General features: G+C 41.7%; 1 protein-coding gene across 4 annotated transcripts in view; it reads left to right on the forward strand.

Annotated features, from left to right (window-relative positions):
- Positions 1-20,266, forward strand: part of FAM189A1 (family with sequence similarity 189 member A1) — a 486,040-nt gene that overhangs the window by 29,684 nt on the left and 436,090 nt on the right. The window contains exon 1 of one of the 4 annotated variants that reach the window (XM_045070538.1): positions 13,394-13,413. The exons of the other annotated variants lie outside the window; for them this stretch is intronic. The gene's annotated coding sequence lies outside the window, so the exon portion shown is untranslated. Of the gene's footprint in view, positions 1-13,393; positions 13,414-20,266 lie in introns of those variants that run through there. 4 annotated transcript variants of the gene reach the window in all.

Here is a 20,266-nt window from a genome sequence, read left to right on the forward strand (position 1 = left end):
ACCCCTCAGTCTCTGGCAACAACCATTCTACTTTTTGTCTCTGAATTTGACTACTCTAAGTGCCTCATTTAAGTGGAATCATACATATTTGTCTTTTTGTGATTTTCTGTGACCCTTAGCATAATGTCCTCAAGGTTTATCCATGCTGAACATCTGTCAAACTTCCCTTCATTTCTAAGCCTGAATAATATTGCATTGTATGGATATACTGCATTTTGTTTATTCATTCATCCATTGATGGATACTTGGGTTGTTTCTACCTTTTGGCTGTTGAGAATAACGCTGCTGTGAACATGTATGTACAGGTATGTTTGAGTTCCTATTTTTGCTTCTTTTGCGTATATACTCAGAAGTGAAATTGCTGGGTCATATGGTAATTCTGGTTTTAATTTTTTTGAGGAACAGTGTAGTGTTTTGCACAATGGCCACACTGCTTTACATTCCCACCAGCCACACTGCTTTACATTCCCACCAGCCACACTGCTTTACATTCCCACCAGCAGTACACAGGATTCCAGTGTCTTTGTGTTCTTGCCAACACTTGTGATTGCTTGATGGCAATCATTCTGATGTGTGAGATGATACTTCATTGTGGCTTCAGTTTGGATTTTTCTGATGACTGGGGATGTTGACCATCTTTTCTTGTGCTTATTGGCAATTTGTAGATATCTTTGGAGAAATATCTATTCAGATCTTTTGCTTATTTTAAAAACTGAGTCAATATATAGTTTTAGGTATTTTCTTTTTCCTCCTTTTTTAACCTTTGGGAGTGTCTGCATGGATTATAGTTTTTAGTAGCTGTTTGTGTCCCCTCCCCCCCCATTCCCCCTTCCTGGATTCCTATTATACTTAGGTTGGACCCTCTTTGCCTATCTTCTCTATGGCTTTCTATCTTTCAATTCCTTTTTATTATTTAATTTTCCTCTTTTCCATTTCCCAATTTTATTACCTGCATTTATAGGTAGGATAGGTTTCTAGGTTCATCACTCTGGCATTCCTTCTGTGTTTTTCACATCATGGCAGATACTTTGGCCAATTATTTGGTGAGATTTGTCTCCTTTTCTCTTGTCTGCCACTTGTATCTGGTCCTTCTCTCCTTCCTTTGCCCCTGTTAGTCATTCTTCCAATTTGGTTTCTACTCCTAGTAGTTTTGTCTTGTGAATTGGATCTGAAGAATCTCTTCAGTGTCATTGTTGTTCTTATACTGGCCCTGGAACTTCACAGTTATTATCTTTTGGTGATTTTGGAGATTTTTTGGTTTCCAGGGTCTTCAAATGTTTTATTACTTCTCTTCCACTGCCTTATACCTTATGTTATCTTTATCTTAAAGAAGATGTTTCTTTTCCTTTTGCATCATCATGGGCTAGGGCTTTCCCTTGGGCATTAGAGTTGTTAATTTTGGTACCGTTTTATGGTTTGAATTTCCTATATCAAGTGATCCCACAGTTTGTCATATCAGAAGTACCTAAATTACATTGTTAGATAGCATGGGTCTGTGATAAAGGCAGCAATAGCCTCATCAAGTTGTTGATTCTGTTTGTGAAATATCACTGTCTGGTAATGATTTAGAATCATTACATATACTTTCAGTGTTTCCTGAGGTTGAATGCATTTTTTTTCTCAGGTGAGCACAGTCAAGGACACCAATCTTAAACATGTTAAACAATGCTTGGATATACTTAGGATTAACATCAGAAGCTATTTTCAGTTGTTTATTAGTGGTAGGTTGAGTTTACAGTACCCATATATGACTTAAAAAATCTGTATTTTACCTTCATTCAGAAGAGTTTACAGTGGATTAATAATACACTGTGAGAGACAAGGTGGCCTTCAGTAAGTACCTTCAGTGTGGCAAAAATGAATTGGTTCATCACATAATAAATTAATTACTGTAGCATAAAACATGTGATGTACCTTCTGTTACAAAGACTACTCTTTATTAAGCAGCATCTTTTTAGAAAAAAGAACTACTATAATAAGTGTAGTTTCCAGAGGCTCTCTAACCATTAGTAGGTATCCCCAACATTTATCTCCAGTGTCATACCGTTTCAACTTCAGTATCACAAAGTTTGAATTGTAAGCTCTCTTCTCATTCACAGTATAATTATTTGTTATCTCTTTGGCCATTGATGGTTGTATTGGCAGCCTTTATCAAGATGCTTTTTGCTTTTCTTCCTCCATGCTCATGTTCTTGACCTCTCGTACCCTTCTGGGATGGACAGCATAATTTTAAGGCATATTGAAAATTACCAGATGCCTGCATTTCCTCTTTGGTTAAGCCCTGAATTTTACTTTTTCCATAATTGCATTATGTGTCTGTGGAAATTAAACAGCTGTTCTGGAAAGTCAGCTGAAACTTTGGACAGAGAAATGTCACAGTGGATCTGTCAGTCCCGTTGACCTGTCCTGACTTTGAGCATTTTATGATGTACCCAAAAGATTTGGCATTTGTTGCTTATTTTAATTGTACAGCTTAGCCATGTGAAAGACAACCTTCTGTCCACACAATAATGTTTAGTTTTAGTTCTCTATCATCGTGTAATCTTTTTGAAGACATTTGTTGGGATGGTAGGTATTCAAGTTGAAGTGTACGTTCAACCACCTGGAACCACCAATGCAGTTATATGTCACTAGGAACTGAAACCTTTGATGCCTGGTTAAGTTTATACCTTCACAGGCAGGCACAGCTGCTTGTCAGCTTAGACCACTGCCTGGCGGGTAGTGGATTTCTTTTGAGAGTGATTGCATGAGGCACCTCAACATCGGGAGAAGAAACATGGGGATTAGCCTTAGGTAAATTCAGTGCTGTCTGTTCCGATCAGACATAACACCATACTCCAGGAAAGACCTCTTCTGCTGATTTTCCTGGGGAATTATGAATAATTATAGGGAAGGTTTCCTTAATCTGAGCTGACTCTGAAGCAGTCTTCTGCTGATGGGTAGCCAGTCCTGGCTAGCATTAGTTATTCAAAAAACAATGTCTATTTTTTTTATTTGAAAAAATTAAATGAAATTTAAAAAGTATGGTAAAATATCCATAACATAAAATTTACCATCTTAGCAACTTAAATATATAGTTTGGTTTTAAGTACATTCACACTGTTGTGAAATCTACCTCCAGAACTCTTTGCATCTTGCAGAAGTGAAATTCCATACCCATTAAGCAACAACTCCTTTTTCTTCCTTCCCCTAGCCCCTGGCGTCCACCATACTACTTTCTGTCTGTATGAATTTGATTACTAACCATGAATTATTTTGTTCCATGTGCCAATTAATAGTTAATGTGCAAATGTCCTTTCTCTAATATCTGTTTATTTGGCTTGGAAAGTGTTCTGATTCTTCCTTCTGCAATATTACTGTGTTTTGCAAAATTAATAGGTTCCTTAAAGTGCCATGTATCATTTTTTAATATTTAATTGTATTGAATAAATCATCTAGAATAAAGATATTTTAATAAGTAAATACAAATTTATATAAAATATATGAAATGAAATAAAAATACTTAAAAGTTAGCTTTAATAGAATGTGTTCTGTAAACTCCTCTACTAAATTAACCCCCATTTATAGAAAATATGAGTAATCATGATGAATGAAGAACAAAGGGAATAGAAATTTGAGACTGTCATGTTAATAGAATCAAGACAACCTTGTTGGTTACTTTCATTATGAAAGTCAGAGAGATTACAGATTTGAAAAAAAAAATTGGAGGGGGGAATTTTTTGCTCTTTTTTGTAAGACACGTGATAGGTTTCTGAAGCTAAGTTTTAAATTCTTTGAGAAAGTCAAACACAGCAATTTTTTTCTCCACCAGATAACTTTGAAGGGAAAATGAAACCTATCTCCTCATCAAGTTCCTAAAACCAATTATGTCATGTTTTTGAATCAAGGCTATGACTGTGTTGGTAGCAATGTGAGCCTCTGGAGGTGTGTCCTAGGAGGAGGGGTCTACTTCAGGTTCAGAGGCACAGGGGGAGTCCTCTGGTTTCCACAGCTTTAGTGGATGGTCATGGTTTGCTCAGCCTACACCAAGCTCCTATTGTAAACCATATGTAACCAAGTGTAGAGAGTATCTTTGAAAGTAAGAAGTTACTCCTGGGAATATAGCCCAAAGAATTAAAAGCAGGAACTTGAAGGGGTATTTGTACCTGCTGTTCATAGTAGCATTATTCCCAGTAGTCAAGGTGGAAACAACCATGTGTCCACTGATAGATGAACGGCCAAAAAATATGCTCTGTGCATACAATGGAATATTATTTAGTCTTAACACAGAAGGAAATTCTGACACCTGCTATAACATAGATGAACCTAGAGGACATTATGCTGGGTGAAAGAAGCCAGTCACAAAAGGACAACTACTGTATTATTCCAATTATATGAGGTTCCTAGAGTTGTCATTATAGAGACAGAAAGTTGGGGCCTGTGGGGAGAGGGGACTCAGGGTATTAGTGCCTGAAGGTTTCAGAGTTTCAGTTTTGCCAGATGAAAAAAGTTCTGTGGGTGAACGGCGGTGATGGTTGCCTGACAATTTCAATATACTTCATGACACAGAACTGTATGTTTAAAAATTTTTTTTAATTAAGCTTCTAAAAATTCAAAAAATTAATCATTAAAAAAAAAACCCAAGAAGTTAGGGACGTTATTTGAATGAGATAAAAATACAGTGCACCTTACCAATTAAAACCAAAAGCAGGAAAACCACCTCATTCAGGAAATTATAGAAGAGTAAAAGATGAGTTTTTTTTTTTTTTAAGGCCTATTTTGCTTTCACGTATGTGTAATAATGCTGATTGTGTCAGCCCTAGTCAGCAATGTAAGACCCACTTCTCTCATTTCCTACTGTTCCTGGATAAACCTGCTCTTTAGCTGGCCTGGGAGGCCCCTTTCATCTGGCCCCGTGACCCGCCCCCCTCAGACCATCCTGTGCAGCTCCTGCATGACCAGCTACAGTGGCCTCTCAACACTCCCCAAACCCTGTCTCCCTTCAGTTACAGGACATTTATGTTGAGTCCAAGTTCCTATAACTCCTTGTTTTTTAGTTGTTTTCTTTGACCCCTGACCCTTCCTCTTGCTGTAAGAACCCCAGCCCTCCCCTCACCCACCCCATTCCCTGGCCTGCCCAGGCCTGCTCTCCTGCACTGCCCTCTCTCAGTGAAATTCAATTTCACTGATTCTTTGTCTTTCTCCCCCTGGAGCATAGGGTCCCTGAGGCAGGGGTCTGGGTAGGTGAATCCACTTCTGCCTCTAGAACCAGACTTGGTCAACAGCAGATGTTTAGTAGGGATTTACAGAATAACCCAATGAACAGATGAAATGAGCCTTGATTCCTGCAGGCTTACTACTCTGTGTCTACTGTCTGGTTTCCAGAAGTGGGTCTGGTGGGTCCAGTGGGTCTTTGTCAGTTTGTGATGCCCTTTATATTCAATAGAGGTCTGTGAATACCTGGTGGTTTGTGATCATCAGGCCAGGAGCCATGTTGATACCCAAGAATTGCTCTGGCTTTGTCATCTTGAGATGCCAGCTGGATTCTTTTTAATGGGCTTTGTTATTTTAAAAAATATTTTCCTCACATCCTCAGTCAGATTGTATGCCTAGCCCAGTGGTCTCTAGAATATCATTAGGATAACTATTCAAGGCTGTAGGGCTACTTTGTTGTCTGCCTTTCACTTATTTTATTTTATTATTATTATTTTTAAAGATTTTATTTATTTATTTGACAGACAGAGATCATAAGTAGGCAGAGAGGCAGGCGGAGAGAGAGAGGAAGCAGGCTTCTTGCTGAGCAGAGAGCCCGATGCCACCGGGCTTGATCCCAGGACCCTGAAATCATGACCTGAGCTTAAGGCAGAGGCTTTAACCCACTGAGCCACCCAGGCGCCCCTGCCTTTCACTTAATTTAAGGGTTGTTTTCTTATACTTGTGTTGGGAGAAAAATGTTAAAAAGTCCAATGGTATGGTCTCTCTGAGCCCTGGTTGGCTTCAGCACTTTCTGGATCACACTGCTGAGGGGGAGGTCACATGTGCAGTTCGTAGGGTTACATCATTTTACAAATGGCATCTTAACTGCTTAAGAACAAGATGAAGGAAGAGCTGGCAATTACTTTTATGATATCAAGGAATTACAGGTGGCAAGCAAAATCTTAGGCCTTTCTCTCCTGACACGTTATAACTCTTGATGTATTATTTTAAGATGGCCATATTACCATAAAAGTAGACACGTATCTACCAATCTTGGCTTGGCTTCCCCCTGTGGACTTGATGTTCCCCATTCTCTTGGCTGGTGCCTGGAAACAATTTCATCCAGCCCTGGTGTGTGAAAACGGAGTTGACAGATTTGCGTTTGAATGCCCTTCAGTGGCCTTTTTGAGGTCTCTTTTCTTCCATCAAAACTGGAAGACTATGGCTAGGGCTCCCAGAAAAGCTGGGGTGTCAGGAAATGTGGGGTGGGGTGTCAGGGAAGGGCTGTGGGCTTTTGCTGTCAGGTGTGACTCAGACAAAGGAGTCCCCTTGAGGCCACAGAGCACCTGACTAACTGGCCTGCCCTGGCCACACTTGCTCAGACCTTGTCTTGGGAGACAGTGACTCAGGGCAGAGGGAGAACAGCAGTGGCAGCAAGCCTCTGCATCATGGTGGGCTTCCCTGGCAGTATGTACTGTGATGGCACAAGGGTGTGCCTGCGTCCAGCTCTAGGAGTGCCATCTGTTGTCCAGAGCCAGCACTGAATCCCCTCCTTCCCTGGGCAGGACTTTGTGCTTGGCTTTGTAGCCCTCAGAATTTCCTTTTGCCTTGCTAGGGATTTTGTAAGCCGTCCAGCATTCTTTAGGCAAGTTACATTTTCCACTTTGCTCAGCTAACCTGCGTTCTTTTGCTTGCAAACAAAAGCCCGGAATAATACCAGGTTGGAGTAAGAAGTGGATGCAGTGAGTCCACAGTCTGGGCAACGGGGGCAGGATATCTGGGTCTGAGGATTCACCCAGGTGGGGGAAGAAGGCTGGGCAGTTCAGCCGAGATCGAGTGATGATGAGTTTGTGACAGTTTGTGGGAGGCAGAGGGGTGCCAGGTACTGAGATTATTTCCTCTGATCACCCAAAGCAAGAAGTGAACCTGAAGGCCCTGAAGGGAGATGGAAGAGGAAGAGGTATCCAAGGAAGTCAGGGACTGGGGGAGAAAGGAGCTGGTTGCTTCTCATGGTTTGTCAGTTTAGGGAACATGGAGGATGAGCCCAAGGTCTTCAACTTTCTGCTTTTGCCATGGCCTGATCATGAAGAATTTTCTATGATTGCACTGAAATGGGCAGTGGGTCAAAGTGTGACCCCTCTGGTTGTGGATCCCACTAGCAGGTCTGTTCACAGCCTTGTCTGGCTCTTGATTGAGGAAGACTGTGATGGAATGTGGAGGAAGGTTTGGAAGACAGATCACAGCAGGTCCTGGTCCCCCTCACTTGAACACCACACCTGGGAAGTCAGTTTCCTCGTGCTTATATCCCACCACCCCTTACATCCAGACTTGAGTCAGAGCCCAGCAAGCAAGGTGGGTTAGTGTAGCTGTTATTACAAAGTCCACAAGGAGAAAGCTTACATACCAACTGAACTTGGATTTTGCTGATTTACATAGATGCAGATTTAGCTAATGTATGCATAAGTGGAAGCCAAGGGTGCTAAAGGAAGGAGGGACAGACATAATTTTAGGTTACACCAAATTTATCAGTGTGGGTGTGCTTCCTCCAAAAAGAGCTTAAATCCCACATTGATCTTTAATCCATTGACTCTTTTATCTTTCCGTGTCCTTTGTTCCCTCATATCCTCATTTCCCTCCTTACCCAGCCTAATTTCTTCCAACTTGCTTTCCGAGGTCAATCATTTTCGTACCTCCATTGTTTGCCCCTTTATCTCCCTTCCTCTTCTCTTCCTTCATTATACATTTTTGGCAAAACCCCAACCCCGTTGGAGCCAACTCTTTGCTTACTCCATGCGTGAATCTGCCCAGCCGTATGTGGCTGGTACAAAACTCGAGACCATGCTAGGTGGTCTAAATGACCACATTCATCACCTCCTGTTCTTTTCCTTGTTCACGTATGTGGTCGACCCTCTCCCAGACACTGCTGTGGGATGTAGCACGGTAGACAAAAATCCCTGCCCTCATGGAGCATACATATTAGTGCAGGATAGACAATAAACATGAAAGTTAGGTAAAATGCGTAGTGATAAGTGTTAGGAAGAAGAAATAAAGGCAGGGGAGGCGGTCTGAAGGGTGACGAGGAGGGGATTAGGAAGGCTTCATTGATGTGATTTTTTTTAGTGGAGACCTGAAGCAGTGAAGGAATGAGCTAGGTGGATATCTGGGGAAGGGCATTTCAGCCAGTGAACAGAGCAAGTGCAAAGGCTCTGAGACTGGAGCCTCCTTGGTGTGCGCAAAGGACAGTGTGACAATAGTGGAGAGAAGAAGAGGGAGAACAGTAGGAAATGGTGAGGGAACAGAGATCCTGATCATCTGGGGCCTTAGAAGTCATTGGGAGGATTTCAGCTTTTTCTAGAATGAAATGGGAGCTACTAGAAGTCTGAGCAGAGGAGAAGCATGACTTGACTTAGGTTCTAACAGGACCATTCTGGTGGCTCTATTGTGAATACTTTGAAGGAGGGGAAGCAGAGGGACCAGTCAGGAGGCTATTTCAGTGATCCAATGAGAGACGGCGGTGGCCTGGGCTTGAGAAAAAGTAGTTGTATTTTGCATCTATTTTATATAAGGTGCATTGCTGTTCCTCAGTTTTATAGTTAAGCTCTAAGCTAGTCTAAAAGAGGAATCAGGAGGAAACTGAAGGAGAGATAGACATTAATCGAGATCCTGCACTTGAAGTAGGAGTGCTTTGGGTTGCAGAAGGATCATGGCATGATGTGTGGAGCAAAGCTGTCTGTGTTTGTGTTTGGAAGTGTGAGGTTGGGATGAAGGGAGGCTGTTGATGCTGGGTGGTCACACAGGTGGACTCTAAAGGGCATTTACTTCCCATGGATGATTTCCCTGTTGGTTGGGCCCCTCCTTCTTGGGACCAGTACCATGCTAAGAACTCATTATTGGTCAGGTTTCTTTCAGTGGCAAGTATAGGTATCTTCAACTCCAAATGGCTGAAGCAGAAGCAAAATTTGTTATTTCACAGAGTAAGAAGTCTCGGAGAAGGAGGGTCTGTTTGTTCCCTAGGGCTGCCCTAACAAAGTATCACTAACTGGGTGGCTTAGAACAACACAGATGTATTCTCTCACAGTCCTGGGGGCTAGAAGTCTGAAATTGAGGTGCGAGAAAGCTGTGCTCCTTGGGACTCCAGAGGGAACCCTTCCTTCTATCCTCCCTACTTCTGGTGCTGGCCGTCAGTCCTTGGTGCTCCTTGGCTTGCAGCTGCCTTGGTCCAGTCTCAGCCTCCATCTTCACGTGGCCTTCTCCATGTGTGTCTTCACATTGTCTTTCTTTTCTGTGTGTTCGCAATGAAATTTCCCCTTTTTTCAAGGACACCAGTTGTATTGGATTAGAGCCCAGCCCGATGACTTCATTTTAACCTGTTTAAATCTGCAAAGGCCCTCTTTCCAAATAAGGTCACATTCTATGGTACTGGGTTGAGGACTTCAGTCTGTCTTTTTGGAGAATATGGTGCAACCCATAATAGAAGATTTCTAGGTTGTTAATTTAGTGCCTGAATGGCATCATGAAGGACCCAGGTTCCTTCCCCTTTTCTTTTCTGCTATTAAGAATGTCATGGCTTGTCTTCAGGCTAGATGGCTGCTGTAGCTCTAGGTGTTGCAGTCAGAGAGGACAGTGTCCAACAGGAGAAGAACTGCTCATTTCTGTGTCTCTTCTTACTGGCAAAGAAATCTTTCCCAGGAGTCTTCCATTAGATTTCCCCTCTTGTCTTATTGGTCACATGCTCATCCCTAATCAGTCACAGGCAAGGGGAGTAGGCTACTTAGTAACCCTTTTCTGGAGCTGGAGATAGAGGTACTTGAGCTTGAGTCACATGGGAAAAGGATGAACAAACCTGGGGATTCTCCCTGTGAAGAAGGAAACATGGCTGTTCAGTAGGTTGTCTACTGGGTCTACAACCCTGTGTTCAGGGGATGTTTTCTGGCCAGACCATGCGTCTCTGATTCCAATTTCCCTTATAAAGGTTATAATCAGTGCTCCAAAGCAGTGGATCCCCCATTGTCAATTTTTTCATCCAGTAAAAGTTCAAGAATATTTTGGTGTCCAATATAAGGCTGCTAACTTTGTTTTTTCAGAGTGAAACTGTGGTCTTCTTTCACATCATTTCATTACATTAAAAAAGGATATTTTAATAAGAAAGTTATAGAGGACCTTCAGGTTAAAGATTAATTTTAATTTTAAGGATAGCTCTTTACATGTAATACATTATCTCTTTGGAAAAGTAGACAGTGTACATTCATTCATTCATTCATTCATCCCATTGGCTACAGATACTTATTGGTGCTTATTTTTCTCATTTCCTCTGGATGGGAAAACTTAGACTCTAGCCTTAGTGTGGTGATAACCATGCCTCAGAACTTAACTACCACTAAGATGCAGTTAAAGTTCCTTCTCCATAATGCCTTGCAATGTGCTTACCACATTCTCTGTAGGGGCACCTCTGATGGACTGAGGTTGCCAGAGGTTTAACTCCTCTCCTACTTAAAATAAATAAGCTCTCAGCCTTTAAAAGAATTTTGGCATTCATTGCTGAAAGAGATTAAGTATTTTCCAAACTTGGACACCTAATCTGTGTCTTTTATAGACATTGAAGAAATACACTTCTTTCTACTTTACTTCTTCTGTTCTGTTGCTAAATCATCCCTTTTATACATGGTGAAATAAAAACCCTTGAATATTTTTCAGAGCAAGGAGGGATATAAGTAAAATAGTGAAGTACAAACCAATAATCATAAAACCCTGGAAGCTCAGTTTTCCATTTTAGGTTTGGAACTCATGAGCCACATTTATAGAGTCTAACCCAGTATTACCATGAAATCCATTTTAGTTAGGTGAAAACCCATCCTCTTAAAGACCCCAATGCAGAAATCACTTCCCAGTATTTAGGATTGCAACCTGAGGATTGGAACTAGAGTTTGGTTGGCTCAAACATTTCCCATGAAAGCCCATCCTCCTTTTTAAATTTTTATTATTTTTATTATTTTTTAAATTTTACCAAGGGGGTAACTGCACTAGTGTGGGCTTTGGTTGAAGGTACAAAGTAACATTTTTGGGGTCACATATGGTCCAATTTGGGCAGTAACATACAGTCCAATGTAATACATCTTCTGCAGTTTCCAAGTCATGCATGGAGAGTCCTGGGACCCTGGCATAGCACAACTGAAGAGATAGAAAACAGACCCACATGTTGTCTTGTTTCTCATTGCTTGAGCCCTCTATGGTCTGCTGGTGGCTCTTTGCTGACGAATGAGTGGTATTTCTTTTCTTTTTCCCCCCAAAGAGAGCACAGAGCTGCAGTCTGCCCAGGTGAGAGGTTTCCTTGCTATAGGGGAGAAATGCCAGCCTCTTGTTTTTTTACTGGGGTGTCAGATCAGTTCATTTGAAAAGGGAGGATTCCATGGTGAAGATGACCAGAGATGGGGGGGGGGAGCAGAATCCCTGCCACAGTCCCTTTGGAATGGACCATCTGGACCTGGGATATAAGAGACTCAGTGGTGACCATGAGGGACCTTTCCCCAGATTTTCTGGGCTGCATAAACTGCTTGGGATTCTTATAGTCCATGATGAAATTGAAATTCTTGCAAGGGGGACAGAGGAGACTTAGAAGTATTTCATGCAGAAAAACTGAAAGAGGTTATTTCTTGTCCCTGAGCCTAGTCCAGCAATTGTGTCCCCAGTCACTCCTTCAGCTACTGCTTCTCCTTCCCCCACTGGTAACCACTGCATCAGCAGTCCAGAGCACCTCTTTCTCGTTCTGATGTCTGATATATTTAAAGTGACTACTGCTTGCTGCAACCAAAATGTGCATTTTTAAGAGATGAGAAAAACATAATTTTGTGGAAACATTTTTGGAGAGTTGAAGTTTGGCGTGCTGTGGATTCGCGATCAGATAGCTATGATACACCCAAAGAGAATGGAGGTCTTTTTAGACACAACTTGTGCTTCCTGCCTAAGCAGCCTGGGGTGTGTTGCTGAGCCTCCATTTCTGCAACTGTGGAGTGCTGATAAGGAGCCTATCTGCAGGAAATCAACAGTCAGAGAGAATTAACTGAAATGGTCTGTATACAGTACACAGAACATGTACTCAATGCATGTTAATCTTGCCTTGCTCCTACCAAGGTTAGAGTAGCATGGAAGGCTCTGCTGTCTTTGGATGGTGAATACATAACTGAATTTCATTTGGATAGTTGACAATCTTGGCTGTAATTTTGGTTCTTCTATTTAATACCTTTTATTCTTTTTGTGTGTATGTGGAGTTTATGTATTTTTAGTGGAGTTTATGTATTTTTATAAGTATTTCGATCTGAGAATTGCTTTTAATTCTTGGAAAGACCTTGGATTTTGTAGGTTTTAAAATTTAGTAGGGGTAAATCCTCTGGGAGATCTCTCTTCTTTTGTTAAAACAATATAAATCCTTATTTGCTATTATAGTATATGCAGAAAGTGTTCAAAATCTCAGTGTGGTTTTGATTTGAATCTCCCTGATGACTAATGTGATGAACATTTTTCATGTGTCTGCTAGCCATTTTTATATGTTCTTTGGAGAAGTGTCTGTTCATGTCTTCTGCCCATTTTTTGACATGATTATCTATTTTTTGGGTGTTGAGTTTGGGAAGTTCTTTATAGATCTTGGATATCAGCCCTTTGTCTGTAGTGTCATTTGTAAATACCTTCTCCCATTCTGTGGGTGCCTTTTTGTTCACTTACTTGTGGAGCATAACGAATAACACAGAGGACTTTGGGAGAAGGAGAGGAGAAGTGAATTGGGGGAAATTGGAGGAGGAGATGAAGCATGAGAGACTGTGGACTCTGAGAAACAAACTGAAGGTTTTAGAGGGGAGGTGGTGGGGGATGGGTGAGCCTGGTGGTGGGTATTAGGGAGGGCATTTATTGCATGGAGCACTGGATGTAGTGCATAAACAATGAATTTTGGAACATTGAAAAAATAAAATTAAACGAAACTAAACAAAAAAATCTAGAAAAAAGAAAAAAAGTTTTCAGAATCAAAACTGAGGCTTAAGCATTGGTTTGGCTAACTTAATCTGGTCAGCCCATTTGTCAAAGTGAGATTTTAGTTTTAGGTCAGAAGATGATGCTGTTTGGCACATCAGTGACCAACAGCCAGTCTGTGATTGCAGATTCTCTCAGAAGTTGCTAGAACAGCCGGTGTTGGAGCTACTAAAACAAGTGTGTGGGATGCATCGCTTTTGTGTGACTGCCAGCAGGAAGGTATGACCATGTTTTCTGCCTACGATTCTGAATAGATGCCTAAATCGTCAAGAGAATTTTTTTTTTTTCATAGCGTATCTGGGCTGTGAATACCGCAAGTTAGAAACCACTGTCTCCTTCTTGCATAACTACATTTTGTCCTTGCAGAATATATTAAAATGTACTTGAAAGTTTTAGTAAACATGGATCACTTCTTGAGCTTTTTGTTTACCAGTGATATTTTCTGAAGAAAATATTTTCCCTTGATCACAGCGTAGTGAAATAAATTTAAAACTGCACTCCTTAATATGGGATAAACATTAAAAATGAACATTTCATACAACCATTTGATCTCCTGGCCCTCGGTATTCCTATATTCAGTTCTCCCCAGGTGGGCCCTGCTTTTTTCTTTCAGATTCCAGACCTCTGAACCAGGAGTCTTCTTGATCTCCTAGGCTCTAGTCAAGGTAGAAGATACTATACTCCACAATGGCCTACTTTCCAGGTAGTAAACACTTCTAATGTGAAATTCCGAATTACTTTAAATTTCACGGTTAGTTTCAAAGTTTGGAGTGTCTGTGAGGAGTCCTGGTAAAAAAGATAGGAGGCATTTAAAGTATGTTTGTTCTATGAATCATTGGTAGACAAAATTGCCTGCTCCCTTCCCCAGCTAACTCTCCATCTCAAGGAAAACCATGCATAAGGAATTTGCAAAGGCAAGAATGATAGAGAGCCATTGTAGATGAGAGGAAAACTTGGAAGAAAGTATGGCACAACCACACTGGGGTATCCATTACTCCACCTATGGTTTTAGATACTAAAAGGAAGAATAAAGTAACATGCTTCTCTCTTTTCTTCTCTGTTCTTTCTTTATCGATGTTAAAGGCCTGTTGAGGGAGCTGTTTTGGAGATGAGTCTATATGTGAGCACTGAACTATGGACAGGATCTAGGACAGGGCCCAGAGGAAAGGCTGCAGGAGGTATTTGGCCAGAGCCGGCTCTGGGTTTGTGGCCAAACCCTGTCAGATCCCACAGGCCTCGGTTACAATATTTTTTATTGTGTCCCCAAATGGAAGTCCTAGAAAGTCCAGTGTACTCTTTCAGGTAGGATTTCAAATAGCATTATAAAACACTAAATGCAGTCTAAAAAAAAAGGAAAGTAATTTTCAATAAAATAATATGTATTTTTATGCTTAGGCAAGTCTCTCACTAAGATATGTAATGAATGACCAGATACTTGCACCTCTGCCTACCATCACCATGGACATGACAGCTGCCCCTGCAGGATACTATGCTGGAGTGGCCTTGTCATCAGGGAATGATTTCCCCAAATGAGGGCCAGCTCTGGGTAAAGGTCTGGACACACCAAAGTCCCCACAACTGGCCTGGTGGGTGCAGTGCTGGGTCACTTGGTGTCCATCAGAACAATGGAGAAACATCTTGGGTTTAAGCATGGAGGGGAGTTTTAGGCTTGAGATTATTATATAAATCGGTGTTGTAGCCAAATTAACATCTCAAGGTTAGCACTGCTTATATTGAAGATGGCTACCATTCCTGGCCTGGCCATCACCAGGAATTCCCCAGGAATTCCAGGAATGACATGGCCATATGATAATCCAGAGTCTGTCTCATAAGAGCCTAAAGATCTTCTGCTGTAGAGCGAGGCTCAGGGAACTTGTTTAGTCCTCTTCCTTGGTATGAGAAGATTGCTCAAGACTGATTCTGAAGTCTTCTTCTGGAATAAAGATTTATGTTCTGGAGCACCTCCTCTCCACTGAGGTGTCTTCAGCATATCTGAGTGTTGGAGGCGTGAGCAGAAAGGACAGCCCCAGCCAGGCCTCATACAACTGAGAGGGACCATCTATACCCAGGGGCCTCATACTTCTTATGAATTTTCCCAGTGGGAGCCAATGTCTACAGAGGCTGTGTGGTAAAGCCCTCAGGGAAAGGGCTGGAAGAGAGGGTCTGGCTTACTTGTAGTGCCGCCTCTCTTTAGTCAGGTGACTGAAAGAAAACTCTTTAGCCTTTCTGAGCTTCCATTTTCCTCAGATGCAGAATGGGCATAAATAAAGCTGCTATGCTTCAAAGTTCTTGTGAGATCTGAAATGAGGTGATGCAGGTAAATGCTGTGTGAACTCTAAGGTAGAATTTCCGTTAGCCCATTGGAACTTAGTCAAATTGGTGAATATCTCTGGATGTCATTCTGTGTAAGACAGGGAGTGTGTATTTCTCATGTTTTTTTACTTTCTATATTTTGAGGGTTTGACATTGGGACCTTGCTGACCCTGGAAAGATGCCCCTCCCGGTGCTAGCTAACTCCTAGAGTTAGCAAATGACTTGCCTGCAAGCATGCCTCTCAAGTTACAAACTAACTAATACAGAGTGTGTGTCCCCCAAGCACCTGCTCTATTGGACTCCCACACTGTGGGCCCCTCTCTACCTTTCTACCTGCTTTACCCATCCCAGGGTCAGTTACCAGACAACTAGGGACAGTCGCTACACCCAGAGCCCCTGAAATCATTCAAATTAGCTGTTCTTAAGTCTGTTTACTCTGCCTCACCTGATCCTTCCCATGGAAACCACAGCAAAGACTCGCCCACGCATCCCCCCCGCCCCCCCGCCCCATGACTGACCCTAGTGCTTCATTATGTGGCTCTGTGGTGTGGTGTGCCTCCTGTTTCTAGGCAACTGTGAATCAAACTTCTTCCTTCATGGAGAGCATTTTGTGCCTGTATATCTAACCAGATCTGATCAAAACAAATTCTGGGTACTCTTCAAACACAGTGTCTGTCCATGCCTGTCCAGAGGTTTTCAGTGAGGATTAAGGAGAAGAAAGCACATGACAGCACTTGGAAGTCTGAAGACTGGTACGATGATGATCATGCAGCTTTGCTAAAATGAGTTAGAGACAGAGCCAGGAGGAGAGGTTAGAACGGATCTTGAGTTCATTTGGGGATTGTTAGAACTGAGACACCTGAGGCTCCTGTGGTGAACATGTGGGTTGTTCTTGGTAGGTCCTCTAGGTAAAGATTTGGGAATCTTTGCTTAGGGGGGGATGGCTCAGGCTGTGGAAGTAGACATAGTTACCCAAGAAAAGCACTCATGATGAGAGGAACTCATGGCTGAGGACAGAACTCCAGAGAACTATGGTGTTTTAAGGAAAGCGAAGAGGAAATGAGAATGAGAGATGAGGATGATGAAGAAACCAGAGGAGAATCAGGGTCCAGAATGCACACTGACCGACTCGCTTCTGTTCACAGAGAGCTCTGCTTTTTCTCCCCCTTCGAACTCTTAAGTTGGGAATGTCATAGTTGTAGGTAAGTTTATGGAGATGGAGAAACCTACCCTGAAACTCGAGGTGGCAGGTTATCCCAAACCTTACAGCTGCCTATTTCAGGAAATCAAACCCTGTCAGGGATTGTTTTGAGAAATAAACAAGTTCATGTTTTTAGAAGACATAATGTCTGGCACATAGGAAGGACTTTAAAAAAACGTAATTTCCCTAAAGTAAATCATGGTTTAAATTAGTATTTATGGGTTTGGCTTGGGATCTAACCTCAGTGTTTATAGCATGGTTTCTTTGGAAAAATATGTTCCTAGTCCCAATAACTGACTCATAGCCGAGTTATGGAATGCAACTTGGGGGTATTGTCAGTGATAAACTATGGTACCTTTCCTTTAATTTGAAACATATTAAAGACAAAGAAAAATATCACCAATAATCCTAGAACTTCCCTTGAATTTCACAAAGTAGAATTTCCTCTCTCTTTGCCTTCCACTCTATTATAAACTGTGTGAACTTTAGCCTTCCTATGTCTATACTGGGACAGCCATGTGTGTGTGTACACACACACACACACATCACACACACACCCTACACCTTTATGTGGACTTTTGCTACTTGAAATTCTTGGGAGCTCATGTACTTACAGCCTCTTAACTGGACATGTGAGTCGCTTTCACTTTCCAGGTTGGGAAATCCTAAGGAAGACTCTAATAGATTTTTTAATAAAGATTTTATTTATTTATTTGACAGAGATCACAAGCAGGCAGAGAGGCAGGCAGACAGAAGGGGAAGGAGGCTCCCTGCCAACCAGAGAATCCGATGCGGGTCTCGATCCCAGGACCTTGAGATCATGACCTGAGCCAAAGGCAGAGGCTTTAACCCACTGAGCCACCTGGCGCCCCAGACTCTAATAGATTTATTTCATGTGGCTGGGGGTGGGGGAGCATGTAGTAAGAGTACAATCGGAAGTTCCAAGTAGAGTCACATGAGATGAAGGAGAATTTTTAAGAAAAATAGAGTTTAAGGCAGATAAAACAACACATATCACTTGAGTAATATACATAGTTTTATGTAGTTATTTTTAATGGCTACATATTACTCTATTTTACAAATGTAATCTATAAACCATTTTCCTTTTGATAGAGCTTAGACTGCTTCTTAATTTTTTTTTCTATTTGAAACACAAAAATGTAATTTTCAAGTATAGAGATCTGTAATTAAGTGAATTACAAAACAGCTTTGGTATATAGGCTTTCATTGTGGAACTAATCCTCTTACTATCTATCTAGAATTCTAATTCTTTTAATAAGACTTCTGGACTTGATTTACCATCAGAGGATGAGTTTTCTGAGGAAGTATAATTTGGCTCATTTTAGGGGCTCTGTTTTTACATCTTTATTTTTGGGTTTCTTTACCATTTGAAACTGGCTTGTTATCTTTTGAGTGGGCACAAGGCCATTGTGCCAGATGGTTGTGACTCTAGGCATGCTGGGCAGGAATGTGTGACTCTCACTTGGGTAATAGAGGCTCGATTTCTCCTGGGAGTGGTGAGCCAAGAGGATGAGCATCTTTTCATCCGTTTAGAAGGACATGTGGCTGCTCTTTCAGCTCATCTTCCCTCCCTTTTTTTTTTTTTTTTTTTTTGGTCAACCCTCACATTGAGACTGTAGTTTCTAATTTCAAAGGGTGTAGAGGTGCCTTATAAATCTGGATGGAATTTTTATGGAATGGAGTCTCAAATGCTATAAAATGACACTACTGATGACCCAGCATCAGCAATTCCATTCACTGGGTTACCTCCTTCCTGAGGGAAGGGCTCACTGAGTCTATCTTCTCCGCGTACAAGAGCACCTAGAATGTAGGATGAGCTTAGGATATATTTGTTAAATGAACAAGTCTGCATTTTCTGTAGGGCTGATCCCTCGGCTGAGAGGTCTCAGTTATGGTGTACACTGTTATTGGCATTGGGCTTACTTTCTTGGGAGACCAACCTGGGAAGCCTGAAAGAGTGGAGGTCTCCCCACCAAGAATCAGCATAGGAGGCTTAGCTTGAGTCCATGGGTTAGGGAGTGAGGGTTTGGACCCTTGAAATTTTATACAGAGGCCTGGGTTTTGGGCATGTGTTCATTTTTCTGAGGAGGGAATTCCATCTTTCATCCAGTGTCTCCATGGTCCTTAAAGAACTGAGGCTGCAAGACTAGTGGGCCTGCAGACCCCTTCTGTTTTTGCTTCTCTGCTTTGGCATCCTGGTAAGGAAATTCTTGGGAATTACTTAGGAATAAAGCTGTAAGTTCTGTGTTTCATGTCACCTGGGACTAAATTTCAGTGAGGGAGGAAGAGCAGAAGGTGGTACAAATCTTGTTAGAAAACTGGGTTGTATCATTCAATTCTACCTCTGAAACTAATAGTACAGTATATGTTCATTAAATTGAATTTAAGTAAAAACATTTAATTAAAAGAAACTGAGGTAAAAATAGGAAAAGAACTAGTTGAATTGTTTTTTTTTTCTAAGAATGTTTTAGACATACTTGTTTTTCTACTCCTAAGTTGAGGACAGGCTCATGTTTCTCAAGCTTGCCTTCCCACGGAAACTTTTTTTAGTGCAGTGTTAACTCAGATCTCATTGACCGATTAGAAAGTATCCTGAAACCCAAAAGAGATTGGACCAATGGAACAAGGTGAGTAGGTTCATCCTGATGGCATGGGGAATAGGAGGAGAAATGGGCTGCAAAGTGGGGGAGTGTGGAGAAATTAGGGCCTCCACCTGGATCCTGAAGAATTCTACTATTTAGAAGCCCAGGAGAGCAGACAGAGCCAGGAAGGAAAACCAACAAAGTGTGGCCAAATCAGGGGAAATGAAGAGGATGTTAAGGAGCTTGTGAGAGGAAAATATGACCAGAAGGAGAGCATGCATCCAGTTGGGTTGATGACATCTGAGAAGTTGAGCTAGAGAACAGATGCATCATTTGGATTCCACCATGTGGAGGGTATTGGTGACCACTGCGGTACAGGTTTTGTGGAAGATGGGTGACAAAGTCAGATGGGTTGATGGAGAAGAGAGTGGAAGTGTGGGAGCAGACATGGCTCTCTGGAGGTGTTAGGCTGGCAAGGATAGAAAAATAAGGAAGTGCTGGAAGGGTGTGGGGCTCACATGCTGGAATGTCCAGGAGAGACGGGGTGCTTGCTAACTGGCTGTTTTCAAGTTTTTATTCAGGAGGCAGGTAAAGGTGATGGGCTGAGGCTTGTCTTGAAGCCAAACATTTGTTAGTGAGGGTTGTGGAGAATGATTCAGAGGGACTAAGGTAGAACTACCATCTTCTAGAAGCTTGAGGGGGAGCATTTCGTTTTTGAAAGAGGGTCACTTTCCCTGTGATAGAATGGAATTGTGACCCCATTTTTTCCCTTTTATTTTTCCTTTTATCAGGTGATTGAAATGTTTGCAAGAGCCTTTCAATTCAATCTACAGGAATGCTTTTTTTTTCCTCCAAGCTTGACATTATATCATACACATGGAATTTTAATTTTAATTTTTGCACTTTTTGCATCCAAGCTTGAATAATTTATTCTTATACTTCAGTATATAGAATG

Source organism: Mustela putorius, unplaced genomic scaffold, assembly GCF_011764305.1.
Source record: "Mustela putorius furo isolate JIRA1106 unplaced genomic scaffold, ASM1176430v1.1 tig00003972_pilon_pilon_pilon, whole genome shotgun sequence".
In the NCBI taxonomy this organism is placed as follows: Eukaryota; Metazoa; Chordata; class Mammalia; order Carnivora; family Mustelidae; genus Mustela; species Mustela putorius.